This window comes from Neofelis nebulosa, chromosome 5 (genome assembly GCF_028018385.1).
Source record: "Neofelis nebulosa isolate mNeoNeb1 chromosome 5, mNeoNeb1.pri, whole genome shotgun sequence".
NCBI classification, from domain to species: Eukaryota; Metazoa; Chordata; class Mammalia; order Carnivora; family Felidae; genus Neofelis; species Neofelis nebulosa.
Window position 1 is genome coordinate 21,020,410 of NC_080786.1, and position 12,809 is coordinate 21,033,218.

At 35.6% G+C, this 12,809-nt stretch overlaps 1 long non-coding RNA gene across 1 annotated transcript in view; it reads right to left on the bottom strand.

Annotated features, from left to right (window-relative positions):
- Positions 1–1,260: 1,260 nt before the first annotated feature.
- The window catches only part of LOC131511758 (uncharacterized), a 197,393-nt gene continuing 185,844 nt past the window's right edge, over positions 1,261–12,809 (bottom strand). The window contains exon 6 of the long non-coding RNA XR_009261717.1: positions 1,261–1,439. This is a non-coding gene — a long non-coding RNA (uncharacterized LOC131511758). The remainder of the gene's footprint in view (positions 1,440–12,809) is intronic.

Genomic DNA, 12,809 nt, shown 5'->3' on the forward strand with positions numbered 1-12,809 from the left:
GAGCCTGGAGCCTGTTTCCGATTCTGTGTCTCCCTCTCTCTCTCTGCCCCTCCCCTGTTCATGCTCTGTCTCTCTCTGTCCCAAAAATAAATAAAAAACGTTGAAAAAAAAATTAAAAAATAAATAAATAAAATAAAATTTAGGGGTTCTATTACTAAAGCTAGAACAACGGATATATGTGTGTGTATATATATATATATGCACAACTAGTTCTGCCTTCCACAGTCCACTCTTCTTATACCTATTATTACTTAATCCTCCCCAAAGGAGTCAAACTTCCATTTAATTATTGCTTACATTGCAAGGTCCAAGGTGCTTAGTCTTGATAAAATACTTTCCTTCAGTTATGTGTATGTCCATTCTTTGTTTAGCACTCTAAAAGCTAAAATGAAAGTATTTTACTTCTTCTCCAACCCTACTATTCCCAATATAGAATGATGGAGAATGGAGTGAGCACAGAATATCTACAACAAACACTTCTCTTTGGAGAAGACTTGGAATGGGGAACACAAAGTAGGTATTCTTCATAACAGTTATTAAATCTTGCCAGGCAAGGACTATCAACATTCTCCGTCTCCCCAGGGATTAAGTTTCTGGTTTAGCACATCCAGTAGTTGTTACTTGGGAGTCTATTTTCTTCCGTGGGTCAGGGCTTTTCCTCTTAGAAGCTTTCCCTTTTATTTTAGCCATAATGTGCACTTCTGAAATGGGCATTGGGTAGAATTCCCCTCTGGAGGACTATGCAGCCTTGGGGTTGTCTGAGGTATTAAATAGCCGCAGGCTTTGAAGGTCAGACTAGTGGTTGCTTTAACAGTGAAACACCCTCAAAAAACCTGGCAAGCTTCTGGTCTATTTGCTTTTAGTCAAATTTCTATATGCCAGAAAGATGGTCAAATGTAGGAAGTCAGTATACATGTTTCTATACTTGAAAATTTTTCTCCTTTATGTCCTAGCCTCAATGATCTGCCCATTTCCATCTTTTTTGACTTGTTGGAGGATCCATGAAATCCTATTGAAATAAAGCTTAGATGACATCTTCAGTTGGATTCCTAGGAAATAAAACCTGAGACAAGTGTTCAGGTGAAAATCACTCAATAGTAAGTATTATCAAGGAAAGCCAGTAAAAGAGTAGGAAAGTGGGACAGGATATCAAGGATGGCAAGCAATATGAGTGGAAGGTAATATTACCTCGGTTGCCCCAGGGGAGGACACAACAGTGGATATCACACCTTTAATATTCTAATCAAGTCACAATGAAGCTGGAGTGTTTATACTTCTGCATTCATTGGTCATTGCTTTGGGTAAATGAAAGAATTTATAGGCACTTCTGGATTTCTCCATTTGAGGCATAACAATTCCGGCAGGCCAAGGGCAGCATGCCATAAAAGGATGCAGATGTTGGCTGCAGGGAGGGGAAGCAGTCCTGGAGTTGGTGTGCACTAAAAAGGTAAGGAGATCACAGTGAATATTGGCACAGCATTACTACATGGCTGCATGATTCACTAAGAAGGCCAGTGTGGTCTACCAAGCTCGATGCGGTTTTAATTTGCATTTTCTTATTAATGAGTTTTTTTCACATGTTTAGCAGTGCTTTTTATTTCCTTTTCTATCAAATGACTAATAGATCTTCAGCCAATTTTAATTTTCCTTAGTTCTTTTTCTTCTAGATTTCCAGAAACTATAATTAGGGAGATTGGTCACTTTTCTATGGTGTGAGTTACAGATATTTCACCTTTTTTGAACAATTATTTCTTTAAAAAAAAATGGGCTATGTTGACATTTTACTGGTAAGAGTTACTGCTATTGTTTGCATTTTTGAGGTATTTTGTGTGGTGCTGTGGGGGTACACTTTTCATGATCAATTATTGCATTAATTGGATTTTTCTGAACTTTAGACTTTCCCGTGATATTCGGTTTTGATTTTTAAATGATCCATAGTGATGTTTTTCTGGTAAATATTCTTCATTTGTGTTAGTATGATGGTCTTGTGCATATTTTTAAATATCTCTGTTGATGCTGTGTCAAACTCCTTTTAATTATTGTTTCCTGAAGTCTCCTGGAGTGTGGGGAGATGGCAGGAGGCTGCCAGAAACAACACAACTGAAAACCTTTTTTCTACTCTGCTGCCAAAGATTCAGACTGCTTCCCACAAATACAGCTTTTCTGTGTGATTCCTTGAGTCCATGTTGACAAATGGAAAACATGGCATTTGTATTTCAAAGAAATCTCCTTCCAAAAGGAACAATTTGCTCCCCTGCTCCCAGTACTTTCTAAGATCTGTGGTTGCTTGGTCCTTGTGCCATTACTGTGCTTTATCTCTTTACCTGTTTTGTGTAATTGACTGCTTCCTCAGCTGCCTTTATATTCCTAAGTTGAAGTTTATAGGGATTTTTCTTTTTCCCCCTTTTTGCATGTGTTTACTTTAGGTTTGGTGCTTATCGCCACAAGTGTATTTATAATAGAAGTTTTAGTCTTAGGGAAAATAATCTTGCCGAGAACTCTTATAAGTAGACAGCAACCACATTTCTGCAGCGATAGGAAAGAGTTACAAAGATAGTTTTGAAAGAGCATGAAACACACTAATGGGAAGAGTAAGGGCTTTGGAACTCAGTAGGCTTGCATTTATATGGTGCTCATCCACTTACTAGTTGAATTATCAGAGAGGCAAATTACAACATTCTAAACTTGTTTCCCTCTTTTGTATAATAATAGTAATATTTTCTTAAGAAAATATTTCTTAATGGGGCGCCTGGGTGGCTCAGTCGGTTAAGCGTCCGACTTCGGCTCAGGTCACGATCTCGCGGTCCGTGAGTTCGAGCCCCGCGTCAGGCTCTGGGCTGATGGCTCGGAGACTGGAGCCTGTCTCCGATTCTGTGTCTCCCTCTCTCTCTGCCCCTCCCCCGTTCATGCTCTGTCTCTCTCTGTCTCAAAAATAAATAAACGTTAAAAAAAAAAATTAAAAAAAAAAAAAAATATTTCTTAAGAAAATATTACTATTAAGAATTATTTTGTTAATAGGATTAACTACAATATATTTTTAAGTCATCCAGCCATATGTGTTGATTGTTTTTTTAATTGCATTAAAAAATAGTTAATATAGGCAGAGTACTAGACAGAAAAATGGCTGGAAATAGTTTTAAATCATCTAATAGGTAGAAAAACTAATATAGACAGTTGTTAAAATTTGTGAAGCGACTTTTATTGATTTTGAACAATGTTGAAACTTACTTTCACTTAAAATATCTTATAGAGGTTGATGGTTAATTTTATGTGTCACCTTGGCTAGGCTAGATACCCCCTTGTTGAATCAAATACCAGTCTAGATGCTGCTGTGATGGTATTTTTTAAATGTGATTAACAATCAGTAGACTTTTGGAAGGATACTGTTTTACTCACTGTCTATGGGCTACATCCAATCAGTTGAAGGCCCTAAGAGCAAAGCTTCATGTCCCCAAAGAAGGAGGAATTCTGCCAGAGTTTCTAAATTTCAAGCTTAAGATCGTAACACTGTAGAAGAGGAAAAAAATTTTTCCCTTTATCCTAAATTCTTTGCTGAGGCCTCCTTCTAATAAAAAATGTGATTAATAGGAGAAAAACAGAAGTTTAATAACATGCATACCTACACAGGAGGTGTAGCTAAAGACAAAGGAAGCTGGGGTGGGGGGAGCCAGTTTGGGGAAGTTATCAGGTAAAACACGATAAATAAGAATAGGGTTGTTATGCAGATTTAAGTCTTTGCCTTCTTCAGTGGTGATGATTTCTGGAGATCTCCTGGTATAGAGACAGACACGCTTAGAAATGAAGAAGTCCCTCATACATCTAAATGTCTCTTACAAAAAGTTGATTACTTGGGGCGCCTGGGTGGTTCTGTCAGTAGAGTGTCTGACTTCGGCTCAGGTCATTATCTCACAGTCCGTGAGTTCGAGCCCCGTGTCGGGCTCTGTGCTGACAGCTCAGAGCCTGGAGCCTGCTTCAGATTCTGTGCCTCCCTCTCTCTCTGACCCTCCCCCGTTCATGCTCTGTCTCAAAAATCAATAAACATTAAAACACATTTTTTTTAAAGTTGATTTCTACTTTGTTTTCAGAGCATTTACTATGTCTGCTGTATTGTAATTATCAGCTCAATAACTCTTATGCCACAGAGGCATATTTTTAGGTCATATATTTGGCTCCCCTTCAGTCCCACCTTTGAACCTTGAAGTAAGAGGATTCACAATCATTTCTTCCTATCTCATCAAACCAGTGTCTTTTTGGTCCTGAGGCCAATCCAGTTAAACAGTAGTGTCCTTGCATAGGGGCTTTCAGATTTAGGCCTTTATAGTATGAGCAATCTTGTATTTAATACGAGGCATTGCAATAGAAACAAGAGAAGAATGAAGGGAAATTGATGGAGCAGACTATAACACCAGTCTGAGTCCTGAGGGCAACGGCCCAGAAGATTTCTAGATGCCTGGCTCAAAGCATCTTGTGCTGTTTCAGTGTCTCTGATGATGTCATCATGTGTTCAGGTAAACTTTGTGAGTGGCCCACACAGCAGTAGGCATGAGGATTGTATATACAAGCACTGCTGTGGTTATTTCTCTGATGTTTACATCAAGTTGTCCCCCTTCAGTTTGTAGGCATCAGGAAAAAATTACTAAGAACAAAAACTACACAAGTCACAAGGGTAGGAGATAATTGCAAACTTCAGTTTGGAAATTCATAGCCAGATTTTGAAGAAGCTAGAAGAATTCAGGATCCAGTCCATAAGTAGAAAATAAAACCTTAAAACCAATAGCACTAGAATCCAGTTATTTTCAACGGTGTAAACATAATTTTTCTATGATCACCCAGATTTCTACTAAAAATAATCACAATAAAACTAATTTGTTTGCAAATTAAGTGTAGTTTGAATAAATTTGGTCTGATTATATAAGTGGAACAAGAATATAGCTATTGACCATATTGGATCTTTTTAAATATGCTTTGCTGGAACTTTTCATAAGGAATCTCGTTGAAACTTTTTTTTTTTGGAAGTATAGTTTTCATACAATGTTATAACAGCTTCAGGTGTACAACATATTGATTCAACAAGTCTATGTTATGCTAAGCTCACCACAAATGTAGCTACCATCTGTAACCATACAGTATTATTGACTATATTCCCTCTGTTATGCTTTTTTCCTCGTAACCTATTTATTTTATAACTTAAAATTTGTACCTCTTAATCTCCTTCATGTATTTCACTCACCACCTCCCCCCAAAACTTGCTTCTGGGAACCACCAGTGTGTTTTGTATATTTAAGAGTCTCTTGGTTTGTTTTGTTTTGTTTTTTAGATTCCACATGTAAGTGAAATCATGGTGTTTGTTTTTCTCTGACTTATTTCATTTAGCATAATACCTGCTAGGTCTATCCAGGCTGTGGCCAGTATAGTCTAGGGTGAGTGTGGGTGTATATGTATAATACCTTCTTTGTCCGTTTGTCTATAAATGGACACTTGGGTTGCCTTCATATCTTGGCTAACATAAATAAGGATGGGATGAACATCAAGGTGCGTATATATTTTTGTTTTGGGGGGATAAATACTTAGTAGTGAAATTATTGGATCATAGGGTATTTATCTTTTTAATGTTTAGAGAAAACTCCTTACGGTTTTCCACAGTGGTTGCACCAATTCACATTGCCGCCAATAGTTCATGAGGTTCCCATTTATTCACATCCTCACCAACACTTACTTCTTGTGTTTTTGATACTACCCATTCTGATTTCTATGACATGATCCTTAATTGTGGTTTTGATTTGCATTTCCTGATGATTAATGATGTTGAGGATCTTTTCTGTATCTCTTTTTGAAAAAAATGTTTATTCAAATCCTCTAATTTTTTAATTATTTTTTTTGGTGTTGACTTGTACAAGATATTTATATATTTTGGATATTCACCCCTTATTGGATATATATTTTACAAATATTTTCTCCCATTATGTTGCCTTTTCATTTTGGTGATGGTTTTCTTTGCTGTGGTCCCAATAGTTTATTATTTATTTTGTTTGCCTTGTGTGGAGGCATAGTCATAAGTCTAAGAGATTAGTGCCTGTTTTCTTTTAAGGGTTTTATTGTTTAAGGTCTCACATTTAGGTATTTCATCCATTTTGAGTTTATTTTTGTGTAGAGTATAAGAAAGTGGTCCAGTTTCATTCACCTGTGTGTAGCTTTTCAGTTTTTCCAACACCATTTTTTTTTGAAAAAGCTGTCTTTTCCCCCATTGTCTATTCTTGTCATAGATTGACCACTTAGGCATGAGTTTGTTCTAAGCTCTCTTTTCTGTTCCATCGATCTGTGTGTGTACGTATATATATATATATATATATATATATATATATATATATATATGTGTGTGTGTGTGTGTGTGTATATATATATATGTATATATATATATATATATATATATATATATATATATATATATATTCATGTTGATTATTGTGCCAGTACCATACTGTTTTGATTAGAACCTCAGAGTGTATCTTGAAATCTGGGATTGTCATACCCCTAGCTTTGTTCTGATTGTCTTGGCTGTTCAAAGTCTTTTGTGATTCCATATAAATTTTAGGATTATTCTAGTTCTGCGAAAAATGCGGTTGGTATTTTGATAGGGATTGCATTGAATCTGTAGATTGCTTTGGGTAGTATGGACATTTTAATAATAATTCTTCCAATCCACAAGCATGGAATGTATTTCCACTTGTTAGTGTCTTCTTCAGTTTCTTTCATCACTGTCTTACAGTTTTCAAATTATAAGTCTTTCACCTCTATGATTAAATTTATTCCCTAGAAATTTTATTCCTTTTGTTGAAATTGTAAATAGGATTATCTTCTTATTTTCTGTGTCTGCTTCTTCATTTTTGTTTTTTTAAATTTTTTTATTGTTTTTAAATTTTTTTTTAATGTTTTATTTATTTTTGAGACAGAGCATGAACAGGGGAGGGGCAGAGAGAGAGGGAGACACAGAATCCGAAGCAGGCTCTGAGCTGTCAGCACAGAGCCCGACAAGGGGCTCGAACTCACGAACCGTGAGATCATGACCTGAGCCGAAGTCGGATGCTTAACCGACTGAGCCACCCAGGTGCCCCATTATTCGTTTTTTGATGAAGTCTTCAGGGTTTTCTATATATATACTATCTTTTACTTCTATAAAAGTAAAAACTTTTTATAAAAAAAGTATATAAAAACTATATACTATGTTTTACTTCTTCCTTTTGATTTGGATGCCTTTTATTTCTTGTCTGATTACTATAGCTAGGACTTCCAGTACTGTGTTTAAATAAAAGTGGTGAGAGTGGGCATCTTTGTCTTTTTTCCTGACCTTAGAGGTAAAGCTTTCAGTTTTTTACCATTGAATACGATGTTCACTGTGGGTTTTTCATATAAGGCCTTTATTATGTTGAGGAAGGTTCTCTCTAAACTCACTTTGTTGAGGGTTTTTATCGTGAACAGATGTTGAGTTTTATTAAATGCTGTTTTTTGCACATATTGAGATGACTATATGGTTTTTATCCTTCCTCTTGTTAATGTGCTATATCACAAATACTAAATCACACTTGTATCTCTCGAATACATCCCCCTTAATCATGGTGAAAAACATTTTAATGTACTGTTATACTTGGTTTGCTAATATTTTGATCTTGGTCTGTAGTGTTTTTTTGTTTATTATTTTTTTTTCCCTGTGATGTATTTGTCTGGTTTTGGTATTAGGGTAATGCTGGCCTCATTGAATGACTTTGGAAGTTTGGAATAGTTTGAGGACAAAAGGTTTAGGAGAAGTAGCTGTATCAAGTATTCCTAAAAACAAATATGGAAGGTCAAGCAAAATGAGGAGACAAGGGAGCACAACCTCAGAAAAAGAACTGAACGGAGATAAGCAATCTGTGTAATAAGTAATTCAAAGTAATGATCATAAACATAGTTACATGACTGAAATGAAGAGTGGATGAACTCCCTGAGATAAAATTAATAAAAGTTTGGGTAGACCCATCAAGAAAAAGGAGAGAAGACCCAAATAAGAAATAGAAGTAACAACTGACATCACAGAAATACAAAGAATTACAAAAACAACTATGAAAAATTATATTCCAACAAGTTGGACAACCTAGACGAAATGGATACATTCCTAGAAACACAGTCTTCCAAAAATGAGTCAGAGAAATAGAAAATCTGAACAGATCAATTAATAGTAATGAAATTGAAGCAGAAAAAAACAACTCCCAACTAATAACAGTCTGCGACCAGATAGCTGCACAGGCAAATTCCCCCACACATTGAAGGAGAAGTTAATACCTATTCCCCTCAAACTATTCCAAAAAAAATCGAAGTGGAAAAGCTTCTAAATACATTCTTCAAGGTCAGCATTACCCTGCTACCAAAACCAGATAAATAAACTACAAAAGATGACAACAGGAGAATATTCCCAATGAACATAGATGCAAAAATCCTTAACAAAATATTAGCAAACCTTATTCAATAAAAGGATCATTCACCAAATCTGATTTATTCTGGGGATGCCAAGGATGGTTCAAAATCTGCAAATCGATCAGTGTAACAAAATGAAGGATAAAAAAATCATGTGATGACCCCAATATATGCAGAAAATCATTTGATGAAATTCAACATACACATATGAGGGAACATAACATATGACAAATCCACAGCTAGCATCATACTCAGTGGTGAAAAACTGAGACCTTTTCCTCTAAGATCAGGAACAAGAGAAGGTTGTCCACTCTCACCACTTTTATTCAACACTGTAATGGAAGTCCTAGCTTCAGCACTGGGACAAGAACAAAGAAATGGCATTGAAATTGGTAAGGAAGAAGTTAAACTGTCACTATTTGCACATGACATGATGCTATACATAGAAAGTCTTATAGACTCCACCAAAAAAACCTAGAAGTAATAAATTCAGTCAATGGCAGGATACAGGATATACAGACATCTGTTCCATTTCTATACACTAATGACGTATGAGAAAGATTAAACAGCAATTCCACTTATAGTTGCACCAAAGAGAATAAATACTTGGGAACAAACCCTCTGAAAACTAAAATATTGATGAAAGAAAGACATTGAAGATGACACAAAGCAATGGAAAGAAATACCATGCTTACGGATAGAAAGAATTACTATTGTTAAAATTGCTACCGTACTATCCCAAGCAATCTATGGATTCACTGCCATACCTATTAAAATACCAACAGCATTTTCCACAGAGCTTGAGCAAATAATCCTATTTGTATGGAATCACAAAACCTTAAATAGCCAAGGCAATCTTGAGCAATAAGAACAAAGCTAGAGGTACAAAAATCCCAGATTTCAAGATACACTACAAAGCTATAATAATCAAGACAGGATGGAGCTGGCATAAAAATAGACACATAGATCAATGAAACAGAATAGAGAGCTCATAAATAAACTTACACCTAGAGTGTCAATTAATCTATGACAGAGGAGGCAAGAATATAAAATGGAGAAAAGACAACATCTTCAATAAATCATTCTGGGAAAATTGAATGGCTACATGCAAAAGGTTGAAACTGAACCATGTTCTTACACCATGCACAAAAATAAATTTAAAATGGATTAATGACCCATATGTGAGACCTGAAACCATAAAACCCTAGAAGAGAGCACACAGAGTAATTTCTCTGACATCAGCCATAGCAACAATAGGTCTCCTGAGTCAAAGGAAGCTAAAGAAAAAGTAAACTTAACTATTGGGACTACACCAAAATAAAAAGCTTGTGCATAGTGAAGAAAACCATCAACAAAACAAAAAGTAAATCTAGTAAATGGGTGAAAATATTTGCAAATGCTATATCCAATAAGGGGTTAGTATCCAAAACATATAGACAGTTTACACAATGCAATACCAAAAAAGCAAATAATCTGATTAAAAATGGCCAGTGGACATGAATATTTTTCCAAAGAAAAAATAAAGATGGCCATTATATATGAAAAGATGCTCAAAATCACCAATCACAAGAGACACACAAGTCAAAGCTACAATGAGATATCACCTTATATTCTTGAAAATGGATAGTATAAAAATGACAAGAAATAACAAATGGTGGCAAGGATATGGAGAAAAATGAGCCCTTGTGTACTGTTGGTGGAAATGTAAATTAATACAGCCACTGTGGAAAACAGTGTAGAAGTTCCTCAAAAATTAAAAAAAAAAATAGCAATACTCTCTAACCCAGTAATTCCACTATTGGGTATTTACCAAAGAAAATGAAAATACAAATTCAAATACAATCTTCCCTTGTATGTTGATTGCAACATTATTTATAATAGCCAAGTTACAGAAACAACCTCAGTATCTATTAATAGATGAATTGGTACAGAAGAAGTGATTGATATTTATTCATTCATTTTTAATCTATTTTTTATTTATATCTATTTAAGTGGAATATTACTCAGCCATAAAAAACGAAATCTTGCCATTTGTGGCAATGTGGATGGACCTAGAGGGTATTATGCTACGTGAAATAATCCGCTGAGGAAAGACAAATATATACTTCTATGTGGGGGCTAACAAGCAAAACAAACCAGGCAGAAAATGTCCCATAAATACAGGGAACAAACTAGTGGTTGGCAGGACAAGCAAAATGGATGTATGGGAGTGGGAGGTACAGGCTAACAGTTATGAAATGCATAAGTCATGGGGATGATAGGCTGTTAGTAGTAATTAAGCCTTTGGGGAGTCAAAAGTTATACATGGATTTTTGCCCGTGTGGAGTGTCAGTGACCTTAACCCCCATATTGTTCATAAGTCAACTGTAACCTAGATATACAATATATTTCCATCATTTAACTTAGCAGAACGCTAAAGTTTCAACTTATCAAAGAGAGTTGGAAAACTATATTTTTAATGTTTATTTATTTATTTTGAGAGAGAGAGAGTGTGTGTGTGAACAGAGTTAGGACAGAGAGAGAGACTCCACCCTGACAGCACAGACAACTCGAGGCTCAATCTCACCAACTGTGAGATCATGACCTGAGTCGAAATCGAGAGTCGGATGCTTAACTGACTGAGCCACCCAGGTTACCCTGGAAAACTTTTTTTAAGGACACATAGTGTAAAACATAATCATTGTTGAAAAGTTTACACAAAAACTCCTATCCCACTTTATCTAAATCACTTGCTTCCAACAATTACATTTAGACTACTCACAAAAACCAGGAGACATGAGACAAAGTCAACCATTATCCCAATCTATTTTTCTTGCTGCCACATTTTCTAACAGATAATATGAACTTATTGAACTAGTAAACCCAGATAAAATAAAAGTTCTATGTCTGCATTATATTTAATGCTAGCAACTATGAAGAGGTGCCTATTTTAATTAAAGCAACAAATTTTATTCACCAAAGATTATCTCAGATCATGTTAACTTGTAAAACACTTGGGTTATTGTCTACATTTTGGGGTTTAGAAATACTTAGTTTGATAAGTACTTATTTTTAAGCCAACCAAATACAGCTCTTTTACAAATTAATTTTCACACTACCAGCCAGAAAAAAATAGCACATATCCATAACATACGTATGTAGATTCAAATATACATACAGACACAGAGACATTATAGCTGACATTCTAAAATTTCAACCATGAATCAGGTACTATGCCATAAAACTCAGTGGTTTATAAATAACAGTTGAATCCAAATTGTGTTTGTAGCAGTTTACCCACTCAGATGACCAAAAACTTTTCTTCTAAGATTTGTCAAGAAGACAGATAAGAGTTTTCATTAGCTCAATTCCACATAGCATTTTTTTTTCTTCCTGATGAGAACTATTCCCCTGAAGTTTGCATTTAAAAGAGCTAGCTCCTAAGTCCTGAAGAAGATGGGGGAGAGAATCCACACCAAAAGACACAGAGAAAATATCCAGGCTTTCTCCTGTATTTTTTTTTTTTTTTGGATGGAGTTGGGGGGAGGGACAATATATTTGCTTATTAATCCAAGATCTAGAGTAATTTCTATTTAAATTTTCCTTCTTTTTTTAAAGTGTATGACAGTTCTGTTTCTAGTATCCTGATCCTTTATAATACCTACAAGCTTTGAGAAAAATAGAGGAGGGTTTAGGATTGGTAAAAGAATAGGTGGGCTTTGAATTGCTTCTAGAGCCACATTACTAATTTTGTAATGATTGGTAAGACAAGACAATTACTTCTAATTTCTGAAATAATTGCTTTGCAGCCTGAATAATGTCAAAGGACTAACCGCCCATCCAGCTACGTTATCTTCAATTTGCTTCTTTATATCAAGGAGAAAACTTGTGACTAAAATAGAAATTTAAAAAGTTCTACTTTCTGGAGCATCAAGATCTAATGCAGTATGCCTTTGCAAAGTTTGCATAGAGTATTCAACAAAGCCGTTTTAATGTTCTTTTACTGAGCGCACAGTTCAATGGTGGACCAATTTACCTTAAAGGGCCTCTACTAATATTTTGCTCAGCCTCTGAACATTGTCTTCATCAACGCTAGAATAGCCCACAAGAAATGCTGGTCACCTGTTTCCTCTGTGAGGGAGTTTGGCTCCTCAGGAGGCCATTTGGCTTATCTGTTAACTACAGTACAATCATGGGTGGGAAGAACATTCCTTAGCAGCCAATCAAGGTTCTTGAGAATGAGATTTGAAGGACCGATAAACTTTCTCACTCTTGTCTAAATTTGGTAGGATCTTCTTCCAGTGGAGACAAATAGGACTTTTTAATTTCATCCTGTCAAGGGAGTCTCTCAGGCTAGCTGCCATACTCCTTTGTGTTCTCTT